General features: G+C 37.7%; 1 protein-coding gene across 1 annotated transcript in view; it reads left to right on the top strand.

Annotated features, from left to right (window-relative positions):
• The window catches only part of CCDC178 (coiled-coil domain containing 178), a gene marked incomplete at both ends in the record, with an annotated part of 158,756 nt that overhangs the window by 81,827 nt on the left and 60,453 nt on the right, over positions 1-16,476 (top strand).

Raw genomic sequence — 16,476 nt, 5'->3', positions numbered from 1 at the left:
AAAAGATATTTTTCCTTTTTTTTTAAATCTGCTGGGTGAACAGGGTTAGTTAAATGCCACAAGCGAGGAGATGCATAAGACAAGAATGGTGGAACATTTGTATAACTATAAGGCCTTCTGTGAGAAAGACATGATATTTCTTACACTTTTGGCTGAGGGCTAGAAAAGATTAGGTTTACTTAATTATTCTCATTGCATTTCTTCTTATTATCAGTGTAGAATGAGAAGCTCTATATTAAAGTTGTTTTCTATGGCGTGTTTCAATTTACATAATAGGCACCTATAGAGGCTAACCAATCTAAATTAGTAACTGGCATAATTATGTGTGGCCGATCATGATGAGGCATGAACAAAAAAATAGGTGAAAAACAGTATTCTGCTTCTGTTGAATTAGCTATTTCAGTTGTCTGTACCATAAATTTTTAGCTCCAAATCATGCAGAGTACAGATTCCCAGGTCTCAGTTTACTAATGTGAGACTTTTCTTAAGGGGAAGAAATGATGCAATGCAAAATATGGCATGTTGGACCTGCTTACAGACGAAAGGAAATACCACATTCACTTGTGTCTCTTCTAAAATCCAATGTGAATTAAGTGCTTAGATATAGCTCCTTCATTGTGATCCATGTCAATATGGGCCCTCTGTCAGTCTAGTTTATGATTAAGGCACTGGACAGGCACTTAAGATATGCAAGTTATGTCCTCAACTGTACTTAATATTTAAAAATTAATCGGATTGTGTTTTGATTCCTGTTTTAAAAATGGAATTGAAAAATAATACTTGTTGCAGAGGTCTTAACACCAAAATCTTCAGTTTATTGGTAATGCAGAAAAAATGTTGCGGTTATGACACATACACATGGAAAAACCTGTAAATAAATCCAGCATAAAGTGTTACGCTACTGTCTTGCAGAACATTTTTAATACTAGTCGGTCTTTCAAAATCAGGAGGTTTTGGGAGGCAAGAATGTTATTTGCCTGTAGTAGTGTGTGAGTAAATATGGCTTTTAGACTTTCCTACTCACTCCTACTCTCTTCACTCAAATGTATCTCTGTTCCTCAAGTGCTATTGAATGATACCATGCTAAATAATACTGTGCATAAAATGTTCCTCATAAGTTACAGACATGTAACCATCCCCCAAGTGTATAGATTTGCAAAGACAATATACTCTGTGAAATACAAATAATTGCTGTCTTTTCTCTGAAGTTCACACAAAATGAACTGAAATGATCCCACTGAAATGCAGAGCAAAACAGATGGGTGTATTTTCAGTGAATAAAATAGAATATGAAAGAGTTTGAAAATAGAAAAGCTGAGTATAACATCTTCATTAGGTAGTGTACATAGCACAAGAATAAATTAGTGGACTTGGAATGACATGTGAGGAATAAGCCATTAAACAACTCCTTAGCTGTACTAAACATAATGAACAACTAGTTAGGTTATAATTTTGTTATTAAATTTTTGCTATGTCATTGTTTTGATATGATGTGAACATAGAACATTTTTCTTATATATTTGCATAGTAAAAGCAAACAGTATAAATTATGTTCTCTAAGATAAGCACATAGTCACCCATGTGTCTAAAAGTATTGTCTTCAGACAACAGCCATAAGAAATTCAGTTTATCCTTTAGATGTTTTAGCACTTTTCTTTGGCTGTTTATACAGTCTCTACAGAGTTATCATGTGAAGTATGATGCCAAATACATTGTATTTCAGATATTAGTGTTCAAAATTGTAAGAATTGTTCTGAATATGAAAAAATATAGTGTCCTGTTGTAACAGAGGGAAAAGTTTTAATTTAATGTCCAAGTTTCCTTTTTTTTCACATTTTATCTTGCTTGACCTCCTTACCTGTCATGGCTACCAAATAGTGACTCCTTAGATGTGTATTATATGAAGTGCATCATACCCTGTTTCAACTCTGGTAATAATTGTCATTCTATAAGCATCTAAGATGTTCAATGCCTGTATCCTCCTGCATCAGTTGTTAAATAGTCCAGTATCAGAAATCTATTACCCTCCAGTTATTACAGATAATGTACTGTACTGAGACTTCCTCTCTTACTTGTGGGAAGGAGGTGGCATGAGATTTTGACTATTCACCATTAAAAACAGACTTTGAAAGAACTGCACTCTAGTACTGAGCAATCTAATATTTTGATGATCAGGCTTTTTTCCAGAGAGAACAGGAGCACCTAATGTCCAAAGGAGCAACTGGGTGGTTCACCATCTTGGTAAAGGTTATTGGGTTTGTAAAGATGCCAAAGAAATGGATCTTGCTCTGGTCCTGATCCACTGAGAAACAGAGATTGTTTCAACTATCTAGATTGAGGGACAAAAAAAGGGTTCTGTTTTGATAGGTGAGGGGACTGAGACTAACATGAGGATTTTGAGCTTGAACCCACAGATGAAAGCATTCATACTTAGGTACAGTATGTATAGGTCTCCTCATTTTTATTTCAGTACTAGAGAAAATGGCAGTAAAATCTTTTCTCCCTAGCATATAGATGATATAGTTCTTCCAAAGTCAGCAAAGTCTAGCTCCTGCTGAAGTAGAGTCATGTGTGACAGTTCCCTGATAAGGAAGGAGGGGATAAACACTTAGACCGTTTAGACTCATCTCTCACAGATTACGTTCTTTCCACATAGGAAGCAGCTGTCCTACTCTTTTTTCTTGGTTCCTGACTTTCATTTTATTCACAAAGTCATTATTTCTGTTTAATTTTCTATATGTCATACCTGTAAACTGTGTTTTCCACTTTGACATCCAGGGAATTCTTTACTTTTGCACTAGGAAAACTAAATTCTTAAGATGGTGAGCGAAATGGTTCATATTAATTGCTGGTGTGGACATGGCCTTCTCTGCATGACAGTATGAAATATTTCAGGGTGTCTTGTGAAACCATGCAAATACAGCCTTGTGCTGTCACTGGAATACACCCATCAGAGCTGAAGCTGTATCAGTGGCTTTGCTAAAAAATGCCTCCATTCTTAATGTCTCCTGAAGCTTTATCTATATTCTTATCAACCACTGCAGTAATACTGAGGAAGACTCAAAGCTAATGCAGCATGTGATAGAGTGATTCTATTTGCTTCAAGAACTCAGCAACTGCTCCTGTGATGATTGTGGATATGGTAACTTACTGCTTGGAGCATTCACATTACGAATACCTTCATCACTCAAAGATAGAAAAAGGTGCCACTATCTGATCACTGAAGTTCTTCGGGTTTTGTAATCCACATATAAATTATTCTCATCCTTGTATCCTTCCTTTCCTATCCTTGAACAATCTGCTTTTTTTTTTTTTTTTTTTTTTTATGTTGGGATTCTGTAGTAGAGGGGGAAATAGCGTTGTGTGCAGCTCCCTCTGCTTTGCCCCTGTGCTGGCCATGTACTTGTGATAGTGAGAGACAGAACTTCTTTAGTCATAATTGATGGTGCATCCGTACACAGACAACGGGTAAAGTACATTTAGAAGGTATTTCTCAAAAAGCTTTATTTGCTGATAGTTGCCTTGGTTTTTATCTTGATTTTGGTTGTGAGATTATATATAGAACATGCTGTTTTGTGCTTTTAGACTGACATTCTTAAAACTCAGTTTTGGCTTATCCAAAATACAAAGATGTAGTTTCTTTCTTAGTTGCCATGCTTGTGACTTCAGTTGTGTTAACTACATTTGAACTGCAAGAATGAACAAATTGGACTGAGTTATCATTTCTGTGTAGAACAAGTACAACTACTGTACCATTGCTATAGAAAATGGCAGTTCTGAAAAGAATGAGCAGTGCTAAAAACCGAAAGAACTGTAGAAAAGCAGAGATTTTGGTATCAGAAAAATCTAGCTTTCTTTAGAATTACTTTCATATCATTACTACATCTAAATGTATCCCAAACTAAACGACAATTAGTTTGAACAGGCTATTTATTATATGAGTGCTTTCTATATTATAAATATATTTAAAATTATAACATACATTATCTATATAAACAATAATAAAATACATCTCATTAATTAAATACCTTCTGAATCACTGTGTGGTGAAACAAGCATGTGGATAAAAACATAAAAAGACCATGTGTCTGTGTGCATGTTATAGTTACTTGCTCAGAAGATATATTAAATACCTGTGTTTCTTATTTTATGCAGAAAATGTCAGATTTCACACATCTGCTGAGCTGGCAGGATTCTGTGAAATCCTAATAGCTACACTCAGTTTAAAGTATTTGCCATAGTTGTCCATGTTTGTTTACAGGAGATACCATAAAATATTCTATTTGAAAAGTTCCAAATAATATACCTCTACCATTATGCAGGAAAGTATATTTCTTTTCTAAGCATTACCAGTTTTTTAAAATAAGTGTTTAATAAAGAAGCCTCACTATTAATTCTTTAACAATCCCATGTGAATGGTTCGCATAAACTGTTGCAATTTACATAAACTATTATTATATTTTCATCATAAACAGTTACTGCACTAGGTTTTATGAGACCATTTATGATTTGAAGTTTGGCTTCTCCGAGGCTTCGTTTAAGTGGTGACACATGCTATACAGTGAACATCCAGCAGAAGTTGTTACAGTCTTCTGTGTTCTATTGTTTGCTCTCTAATGTTGGTATTGGCTCTTTTTTTTTCCAATAAATGTTGTGTTTACATGCAGTTGCCAATGAGAAAAGTGTTTTGGAAGATTACTTCTCATGAAGCTTAACCATGTTCTGCTGTAGGTTGAGGTCACCAAGTGGGGAAATCCTTGATACCTTCCTTTAACATTCTCTGCCTGTGCAGACACTTTTAAGGACATTGAGCTCCTTTTCACCTCTTCAGTTTGTTTCTAGAAGTTAACCCTCTGCACTGGCCTTGGAATTCTTACCCTGAAGGCCAGCAGAGTCTCCAGCATGCAGCAAATTGACTCAAAACCTGCTGGATTCTTCATTTTGGATTCCCAACCATCTCATGTTTTGTTTGTTGTCACTTGGAACCTCTTGTTGCAGCTGATCTGATTTGTGTGTATGCATCATTTCTGCTATTTATATATTTGGGCCATCATTACATTTATGTTGTAGGTGTTAGACAGTGAAGGTTTGCACAAAAGGGCAGATCTTCAATTTCACTTAAAAAGGAGAACTGAAAGGAAAACTCACAATCTCTTTGTTTCATAAACAAGGAAATTCTTCCAAGGACTCTGTAGGATAGGGACATAAGAATAAGGTAATCTTTCAGGTTTTCAGTTATCAAGATTTCAATATGGTAGAGAAAGCCTGAGGTACAAACATCATTGTACTGACAACCACAATGTTGCATTGAAAGGAAGCTGAACTATGCTGTTAGTGATATATTTTACCTAGAACACAGACCTATTCTAACTGAATAACTGAAGTTCTGGTATTCTGCTATGTTGTGGTCAGAATATACTGTATGTTTAAAATTCGATTTCCTTAATATTTAAGGGCACAGGACACTTCTGATTCATATTGACACTTCTGATTCTGATTTCTATTGGAAAAGGTGATAGAATTTGCACAAAAAAGTAATTACTTTTGAAACTGTCCATTAAAAACAAACAAACAAAAAAAACCCAAAGCCCCCCTTTTCTTAAATTTTTCGTTATATGTTTAGTTTTATTCAGTAAAGGTTTTCCAAACTGCCTTTTTCAAAATTTTAAGCCAGTTTATTCTAATTGGAGTAGAGAGGAGTGTAGATGCATTCTCTGTTATTTGAAAAATCTGGAAAAAAAAAAGATAAGGAGAGCAGATCTTTTTCTGCTACCTCTTGAAATGAAAGTGAGGATTTCTTCAACAAAAAAAAAAGATTAAAAAAGAATCTTTTAAGGATATTTGTTCGTTACATATATATTTCACTAAGTGCTTTAAAAGGCAAACAAATTAGGTCTCATCTTCTTAATTATCTCAATATTGCCTATAGAAATACTCAAAGTAAATAGGTCAACAGCTCTCCAACATCAGCTACTGGATTTCGGGATCCTATGAGAAACAATGTCTGGGATTAAACTATATACCCATACAGCAGATCTTAGGAGAATGTTATAAACAAAAATCTAGAAACTGAACTTTTATTATGGATGCTTGAATGGACATGACTATAGAAAATGCAGTGGGCAAAAAAATTTCAGTCAAGATGACCACTGAGTGTCAGTCGTGTGTTATCAGTATGGCAAAGTTCCTTGAAGCCAAATGGCTTGTCAATGGAACAAAGCACGTAACTGAGATTAGGCAAAATATATTTCTAAAAATTTTCATGTAGGACATTAATTTAGGACAAAATATCAATACTGATTACCATCTAAATATTACTTGGTGTTATTAATTCTTCAAAGGATGATAAAACTTCTGGATGCAAAGTCAGAAATCTGATCTCTCTGTGTGGAGATTAAAATGAATGGATTTGCAAAGCCAGAATTGGATGCAAATATTTTTATAATAGGTAAAATAAAATGTATTTTTCTGTAAAATCCAGTATATTTTCCTCATTTCATTTAATGAAGCAATGAAAGATTTTAAATTTTCCAATGGATTTAATAAGAAATTGGCACAACTATCCCATGAATCTCTTTATTTGCACCTTTCTGTCACTTCAGAGGCACTGCAATTATATGGAAATTATGTGCAGATAATAGGTATTGTGTTGAATATTATTTTTACTTTTTTGATACCTTTCTCACCTTAATTTTTACATCTGTAGAATTGAAAGAACATTTGGTTATACATTAGCATCTGAATAAGATTTATTAATTTGCTTCATCTACTCTGCACGGTGCCATTAATGTAAAAATATTAGTCTTCGTAATGACAGAAAGAAAGTGTGTATCTAATGACCTTACTGTAAGAAATTAGCCTTTTCCCTTAGTGATGGAGAATTGTCCATTCCCAAATATATAATAAAATGGAGAGTCTTTGTAAATCTTTAATGGGTCATAATGAAATAAATAAATATAAAAATGGAAAATCCCATGCATTTTCATCTTTTGCAGAATAGGACTGCAAGTGAAGTTTTCTCTCATAATATGCTCTAAAAATATTGGCAGGTATATATAATGAAACTGTGGTGATATAGAAGAAAAATTAATGATGCAATAATAGGCAAATAAGTTTGTGTTTAACAGTCTAAACCTATGTTATGCAGAAACCAATAATGAAATCATAAACTTTTTCTTCTTTTCAGACAAAGCACATAAACTTAAGGTACACAGGAGGATGTAGGATTGGGGAAGTTCTTAATTCTATGTAATTTCAAAATCTTTTTTTTATGCTTATATCAACTTTAATCTATGTTTTAATACCGAATTGCATTCCTTTATATTTATAGATTGACTTTGCTCCAAACAAATAGCTTTTACTTTTCCTGAAATAAAATCTTTCCATATTGAAAAGTCTGCAATAATGAATCTAAATTCATTGTTAAAGTTTTAGAGAATATAACACACTTTGAAGGAACATGTTTATATTTCTTGTTTCCACATTATTCTCAATAAACATAAATGTTGGTTTTTAAAGCAAATGCATTTTTCAAAAGAATGTAAGCATCTGTTGTGATATAGAGGCATTTTGCTACCAATTGCATGGCTCTGAAGAATTTCCTTTTATCTTTTCTGGTCTATGAATGATTGATGTTTCCTTCCATTACATTGAGAACCAATGGATCGGATGAGATCACAGAATCATAGGGTTGGAAAGGACCTTAAGATCTTTCCCAATAAGTCCCTGATTTACTGGCACTGTGTATCATAACAACTATTTCCAATTAACTTGTAATAAAATCTCTTAAAGTTACACTTTTCCACAGTTAGCATCAAATCTAAGATGTGCTTCCTCTTCCTTTTTGCTTTATAGTCTGTTGTCATTCACATTTTCTGCAACAGCAGTGTTATTTATTCAATTTCTATTTGTCTTTGAACTTTTGCTTATGTTCTGCTTTCTTTAATACTTTTTTATTTTTCACTTCTGTAGAGTCATTAATTTGTTCTTGTGTCTTCTGAAACTATACTCATGACACCACTGGTGGAGTCAGTGACCCATACTACCTGAAGGCATCACGCTTGTACTTCCAGTTCACTGCTTTGATACCAATCTGGTTCCATGATATCAAGAAAGAAAAGGACTGTGACTTACTTCAGTGACGTATCCAAGTTGCTGCCAGCAAATCACTTCTGAGCCCTAACACAATCATGGCACCAGACATCATGAAGATCTGCCTTCATCAGTTCATTTTCTTTATCTTCTTTCACAGTGCCAATTCTTCAGTTGTCCTTCCCAGCATAACTTTAGATTTTTTTTGCAGGACCTACGGAAGAGAATTAGCAAGACCTTGAGACTGAACTCATATTGGTTCAAGACTTAAGAACTTTCCAGTCTCCTGCGTATCCCTTGAATTTGCCTATACATAAGGTATACATGCCTAATATGTATAAGCAGTGCCAAATTCTGGTTTTGCAACATGAAAACAGAAAATATCTGGCTACTTTCTAAAGATCTTGAAGACTGCTTTTCTCTTTCTAAACACTTGTGGTCATGACTGATCGCAAAATTGAAATAGAGACAAAACTTTAGCCCTAGACAAAGCTCTCACATTCTTGATTCTTTCAATAAGAAAAATATATTTTTCTCTTATCCACAACAAAATTAGTTAATTGTCAAGGAGCAATATTAAGGTACATTTCTATTTACCAGCATAAGGACAACATTTCAAAATTTTGATAGACAAAGGAGAGATACTTTAATCTTTATGTTCTGAAAGACAGCTAGTTCTTCTAGTTCAAGTATCCTAAAATAGGAATTACCAAAAGAATTACATCGCTTAAGGAAAACAAGGGCTGAATCATTTGAGTTAGGGAGGATGGCATCCAAGATAGTGAAGAAGAAATGAGAACACTGACAGGTGCATGCAAAGCTACATGGCAGTATATCCAGTTATTTTAGCAGCATTTATTATCTGTATAACTTGTCATCTACATAAATATTCTCCCAAACATTTAATGCATATCTGGTTTATTCCCCATATTAATTCTTCACTTAAGTCCATATCAGAATTAAACTTATTTTTTTTCAAAACTATAATTGCCATTCAGGTGCTGTGTTATCAGTGAATGGCTACTTGTAGCTATTGTTACTTCTGTTTGCAGACAGGAAAAATGCAATCTGTCAGAATATATTTTACACCATATTCGTACTGATAGAGTAATTAATTTTCTCCAAATGGTCTCTAGCAAATTATCCAAATGATCCTTCATTTCATAGAATCATAGGATCATAGAATAGTTAGGGTTGGAGAGGAGCTTGAGATCATCTAGTTCCAACCCCCCTGCCATGGGCAGGGATACCCCACACTAAACCATGTCACCCAAGGCCTCATCCAACCTGGCCTTGACAACCGCCAAGGATGGAGCATTCACAACCTCCCTGGGCAACCCATTCCAGTGCCTCACCACCCTCACAGGAAAGAATTTCTTCCTTATATCCAATCTAAACTTCCCCTGTTTAAGTTTGAACCTGTTACCCCTTGTCCTGTCACTACAGTCCCTGATGAATAGTCCATCCCCAGCATCCTTGTAGGCCCCCTTCAGATATACTGGAAGGCTGCTATGAGGTCTCCATGCAGCCTTCTCTTCTCCAGGCTGAACAGCCCCAACTTTCTCAGCCTGTCTTCATACGGGAGGTGCTCCAGTCCCCTGATCATCCTCGTGGCCCTCCTCTGCACTTGTTCCAACAGTTCCATGTCCTTTTTATGTTGAGGACACCAGAACTGCACACAATACTCCAAGTGAGGTCTCAGGAGAGCAGAGTAGAGGGGCAGGATCACTTCCTTCGAATTGCTGGTCATGCTCCTTTTGATGCAGCCCAGGATACGGTTGGCTTTCTGGGCTGCGAGCGCACACTGAAACTGCCTCACGTTCATTTTTTCATCAACCAACACCCCCAAGTCCTTCTCTGCAGGGCTGCTCTGAATCTCTTCTCTGCCCAACCTGTAGCTGTGCCTGGGATTGCTCCGACTCAGGTGTAGGACCTTGCACTTGGCATGGTTAAACTTCATCAGGTTGGCATCAGCCCACCTCACAAGCGTGTCGAGGTCCCTCTGGATGGCATCCCTTCCCTCCAGTGTATCAACCGAACCACACAGCTTGGTGTCATCGGCAAACTTGCTGAGGGCGCACTCAATCCCACTGTCCATGTCACCGACAAAGATGTTGAACAAGACCGGTCCCAACACCGATCCCTGACGGACACCACTCATTACACGTCTCCAGCCGGACATGGAGCCATTGACCACAACTCTTTGCATGTGGCCATCCAGCCAGTTCTTTATCCACCGAGTGGTCCACCTATCAAATTGATGTCTCTCCAATTTAGAGACAAGGATGTCATGTGGGACAATGTCAAACGCTTTGCACAAGTCCAGGTAGATGACGTCAACTGCTCTGCCCCTGTCCATCACTTCTGTAGCCCCATCATAGAAGGCCACCAAATTGGTCAGGCAGGATTTCCCCTTAGTGAAGCCATGCTGGCTGTCACCAACCACCTCCTTGTTTTGCATGTGCCTTAGCATGCCTTCCAGGAGAATCTGCTCCAAGAGTTTGCCAGGCACTGAGGTGAGACTGACTGGTCTGTAATTCCCCGGGTCATCCATTTTCCCCTTCTTGAAAATGGGGGTTATATTTCCCTTTTTCCAGTCGTCGGGAACTTCACCTGACTGCCATGATTTTTCAAATATGATGGCCAGTGGCTTAGCAACTTCATTCACCAGCTCCTTCAGGACCCACGGATGGATTTCGTCAGGTCCCATGGACTTGTGTACGTTTAGGTTTTTAAGATGGTCTCTAACCAGAACCTCTCCTACAGTGGCCACAGGGTCTTCATTTTCGTTTCCCACTGTCAGTCTCTTTATTTACATCAGTGTGCATTTCCTAAAATTCCTTCCAAACATCATAAAGCAAAAATTCATGCCACAGGTGTAAAAATGTATTGTCTTTCAGATGAAGAGTTATTTTCAGTAACTTTGGGCTATATGGGGTTTTTTTAATTTGCTGTGGATACAAGGGAAGACCTTTTTCAGCTCAGAGACCATCAAAATCTATTAGATCAGCTTGTAATATCAACAATGTAAATCCCCTGACTCATGTAGAGCTTGTTTAAGCAGGGATCTGCGCTTTGCACTGTGTACCTTAAAAGGTTTGCAGTTGTAGAAATCTGCTGAATAGATGCGTGATCCTTGGTGCATAAATTACCAACTATGAAATGCAGTTGGCAGCATCGAGAAGATCCCAAGTAAGGAGAGTTCCGTGATTATATCAGCTCAAATTACGTTGCAGCTTTTGTGACTTGTACAGCCCAAACTTTTTCCTAATAATCATTAATCGTATCAAGTGATCCTCAGACAGGGGAAAAAAATCCCCAACATCTTATGCTTGCTTTACAGTCACTTTCTTTTGTGTGGCTAGGGGACTTGGCAACTGTATTACAATAATTTTGTGACACTTGGCATCACCTTGCTCTTCATGCCATGGGAAGAGACACATATAATAAGTAACAGACACTGGTGGAAAAAATGTTGTCAAAATTCTCTGGGGAAGCTCTGTGGAGTGGGAGGGGTAGATGTGTATGGACACAGACATTTTAAGGTAAGTTATTTCTTATTTTGCTGTTCATGTTATGAACAGGATACTTTATTCCTACAAAAGAAACAGTCATTCCTACCTGAGGGAACCAATTTCATTCCTCACAACATCAAGTTTAAGTAGTATAACCAATTAATATAGATCCTTTAATGATTAGTTGATTGTGCTGATGCACCTGATTGATTGTCAAAATCAATTGCTCTTCTTTCAAATAAAACACTGTTGTCAGAGTGACCATTCAAAATGACAACTGACCCTGTAAAATATGGGGATTTATATCATGTTTATAGGTATATTGTTATGTGGACAAAAATCAGTGCTCATAAGATTTGTCTCCATGTTTCTTTGCAAACTTTTGTCACACAAATATGGAGTTATAAAATAATTTTTGGATCAGTTGCAATACAAAGTGTTTGGTACATAGAAGAGTAGAAGAATAACATGAAACATATTTTCTCTGTGCTTGTCTGTAACAGTCATGGCTAGATTAGTTGTGACCTCTGCAGCCTAAAAGGACTGAAGATCAGCTATTACAAGAAATTCTGTATCGTCTGAGGTACTGGACAGATAATTCGTCATTATGTTGCACATCTTTGCTTTCCTACTGCCTTTTTCAGCAGCCATTGTGCTAACTATATGTTGATCGTTATGACAAGGGCTTTTGGTATTTTTATTTTTCCTTGCTTCCACATATTTTATTATCTCAGCATTAATTTGTATTACAGCAGACAGGAACTGCATTTCAAATGTGTTCAACAAACTCACAAGAAAGTATCACTCTTCCAGGAAAAGAGAGGAGCTTCCTAAGCTGCTGTGTTGAGTAAGAGAACACAAAGACAAAAAAGTGTATGCGTTAAATCAGGTGGAAATTTCCTCTAGCCTGGTATTCCACCTCTCATAGCAGGTGTCCAGATAAAGCATAATAACAGACCAAGCATGTTGTAATACTTCCCTAGAATAATCACTTCATTTTCCAATCTCTTGCACCCAATAATTTTTTTTTTATTATTATTTAATGAATCCTGGTGGACATTTCCTCCTAGAAATCCACCTTAGATACAAATAGTAAAAAGAAATATCTTTTCATTTGTTTTCAATATGGCTGTTGCTAGTTTCACTTGATTTCTCTACTCTGCAACTCAAGGTTCATTTCAGGTAAGTGCCTTCAAAAAATTCCCGCTTGTAGAAAGTAACTCATTAGGATTTCTTCATGTATGTTAGACATAATTTCCAGAATGTTGGAAGAAGTCAAACATTACTTATAGACAAAGACTGGTGTAGCAGAAGTCTTTGATTTCAAGTTTTGCTGAGGAACAAAAGAAAAAGCTCACGAATCATGATGCTTTTTATCAGTTCACAAGCCTGCAAGTTCAGACGTTTGAGTACCAGAGATAAAACAAATGTCATGATTATTCACTTAAATATTTTATGATCAGCTTTGAGATTCATATCCCTGTTTTCCTAGAACAGGAGAAAGAGGTATAGTGCATATTCGGCATGCCAATTTTGGTCACAGTTTGACCACTCCTCTCTTTCATAAGGACAGAATGCTTTTGAAGACTATTTTTTTCCTTTCTTACATTATGGGAAATCCTCTTTAGAAACATCAATGAGTGACAGTTTGGTATTTAAAGGATATATGCTCTTTACTTTCTGAACCTCAGCTCATCTTTCAGAGGAGTGAATTAGAGAAGAACCATTTCACTTTCTCTGTCTCAGTTGACATAAGATATGTGATAAAGCAATTTTGGGAACTAGGCAGCTAGTATAACTGATCATATAGACATAGCCATTGAATCTTACAATATCTGGAGACGGCTATTGTTTTTTCTTTGCTATGTTGTTATTCTTTGTCAAAATATCTGGACCATTTTAAATAATATAAAATAGTAGGATTTCACTTGCTTCATAGTCAAGTTTCTATACTAGTGAAAATTACTATATTGATGTTTACATTCTACAGGCAAACTTTTCTGTCATCTTCCCATATTCCTTACATACGTGAAAGTATTGCGATACTGAAGGCATTACTTGTTTGCAGGTATTGAATGTTAACATATTAACATCAAGCACTGTATGTCTGTTAAGGAAGCTATCAGTCTGAAAACCAGGGTTTACCTCTAACCAAAGATTAATAAAGTAGATAATCACATCTTCTTCACTGAATTCTAATATTTCTTTTTACTATTGTGAGTTTTCTGACAGACACATAGCATTTTAATATTTTAGTGATGTTGAGACTGACAGTTCCATACAGGAAGAATTTTTAGATTTAGTTGCATAACCACAGCCACCTTCTAGCCAAAGTTTTTAGAAACTGCATATAAATACAGCTACAGAAGTGGATGTCTCTTAATTAAGACATTCCATAGAAAAAGGAGTAAAATCATTGTTAATATGCTGTCTTGGGAACTCCCAAAATTCAAGTAGCTCCAAGGGATGGCTAGGAACCTGTTCAGGCATGCTGCTATTTCCCTTGTGTAGTTTTGTCTTTAAAAGGTGAGAAACTAAATTACCCACTTGGGAACAGACTCAGAAAACATATGAATTCTTCAACATTATGCACTGCGACCCCAGAAGAACTTAGACTTTGTTAGCTCTCTAATTCACAGGTTTTGGTTTTTTTTAGAGACATGGTAGATAGTAAAACAAGGTTTGAATTTTATCAAAGTTTACTAGTGCTCCTGCATTCTGGGTGAACTTGTGGCTATAATATGTGGCTAAACCAGTTTTTGTTTCAGAAATGTTACCAATATGTATTTGTATGGCACTTCGAAAGAGAGCTTGACTGACAGCAACAGGGTCTGATTCTTTCAGGATTAATACATAAATGGTGGCTTGAGCCTAAGAAAATGAATCTAAATTCCTTTGTGGTCAAAATATATTTTTTTCTGCCTCAGACATGCATCTGTTGACTTAAACAGCTTTCTGTTGACAGGGAGAAGAGCAGCAGAGAGGTAAACAGAATAACATGTATGATTATTCTCTCAAAAGTAACACCAATTCTTTTCTTTGGATTTTGGTGAGGCAACTACTAGGCCAAGTCGTTGCTCCTCACCTTCTGTAGTACCATTCCACTCCCAGTTTCAGCCTGTCAAGCCAGATGGCTGCCCTGACTCCTGATGGATAGACAAGCTTCATCCAGGGAGCAGATGATGGTGACATTTGCTCCAACTGCTTTAACTGTTCTTTGAGCTCTGATTTTCTTCAAGGGCAAACACGCTTCTTCTGCACATGGGATTACATACAGTCCTCTTGTATAGACTCCTAACAACATCCCCCTGTGGATCCTGAAGGAGCTGGCGAATGAAGTTGCTAAGCCACTGGCAATCATATTTGAAAAATCATGGCAGTCAGGTGAAGTTCCCGATGACTGGAAAAAGGGAAATATAACCCCCATTTTCAAGAAGGGGAAAATGGATGACCCGGGGAATTACAGACCAGTCAGTCTCACCTCTGTGCCTGGCAAAATCTTGGAGCAGATTCTCCTGGGAGGCATGCTAAGGCACATGCAAAACAAGGAGGTGGTTGGTGACAGCCAGCATGGCTTCACTAAGGGGAAATCCTGCCTGACCAATTTGGTGGCCTTCTATGATTGGGGCTACGGAACTGATGGACAGGGGCAGAGCAGCTGACATCATCTACCTGGACTTGTGCAAAGCCTTCGACACTGTCCCACATGGCATCCTTATCTCTAAATTGGAGAGACATCAATTTGATAGGTGGACCACTCGGTGGATAAAGAACTGGCTGGATGGCCACACGCAAAGAGTTGTGGTCAAGGGCTCGATTTCCAGCTGGAGACCAGTAGGGAGTGGTGTCCCTCAGGGATCGGTGTTGGGACCGGTCTTGTTCAACATCTTTGTCGGTGACATGGACAGTGGGATTGAGTGCGCCCTCAGCAAGTTTGCCGATGACACCAAGCTGTGTGGTTCGGTTGGTACGCTGGAGGGAAGGGATGCCATCCAGAGGGACCTCGACACGCTTGTGAGGTGGGCTGATGCCAACCTGATGAAGTTTAACCATGCCAAGTGCAAGGTCCTACACCTGAGTCGGAGCAATCCCAGGCACAGCTACAGGTTGGGCAGAGAAGAGATTCAGAGCAGCCCTGCAGAGAAGGACTTGGGGGTGTTGGTTGATGAAAAAATGAACGTGAGGCAGTTTCAGTGTGCGCTCACAGCCCAGAAAGCCAACCGTATCCTGCCCCTCTACTCTGCTTTCGTGAGACCTCACTTGGAGTATTGTGTGCAGTTCTGGTGTCCTCAACATAAAAAGGACATGGAACTGTTGGAACAAGTCCAGAGGAGGGCCATGAGGATGATCAGGGGACTGGAGCACCTCCCGTATGAAGATAGGCTGAGAAAGTTGGGGCTGTTCAGCCTGGAGAAGAGAAGGCTGTGTGGAGACCTCATAGCAGCCTTCCAGTATCTGAAGGGGGTCTACAAGGATGCTGGGGAGGGACTCTTCATCAGGGACTGTAGTGACAGGACAAGGGGTAAGGGGTTCAAACTTAAACAGGGGAAGTTTAGATTGGATATAAGGAAGAAATTCTTTCCTGTGAGGGTGGTGAGGCACTGGAATGGGTTGCCCAGGGAGGTTGTGAATGCTTCATCCTTGGCGGTGCTCAAGGCCAGGTTGGATGAGGCCTTGGGTGACATGGTTTAGTGTGGGGTGTCCCTGCCTGTGGCAGGGGGGTTGGAACTAGATGATCTTAAGGTCCTTTCCAACCCTAACTATTCTATGATCCTATGATTCTATGATTCTAAGTGGACTATTTTACCTTTAAAAGCTTTTAGACTACAACTTCTTGTCATCTCTATTTTGTAGATGTTAATCAGTGAAT

Source organism: Psittacula echo (genome assembly GCF_963264785.1).
Source record: "Psittacula echo genome assembly, chromosome: 2".
In the NCBI taxonomy this organism is placed as follows: Eukaryota; Metazoa; Chordata; class Aves; order Psittaciformes; family Psittacidae; genus Psittacula; species Psittacula echo.
This window is presented reverse-complemented; position numbering and strand designations above follow the sequence as displayed.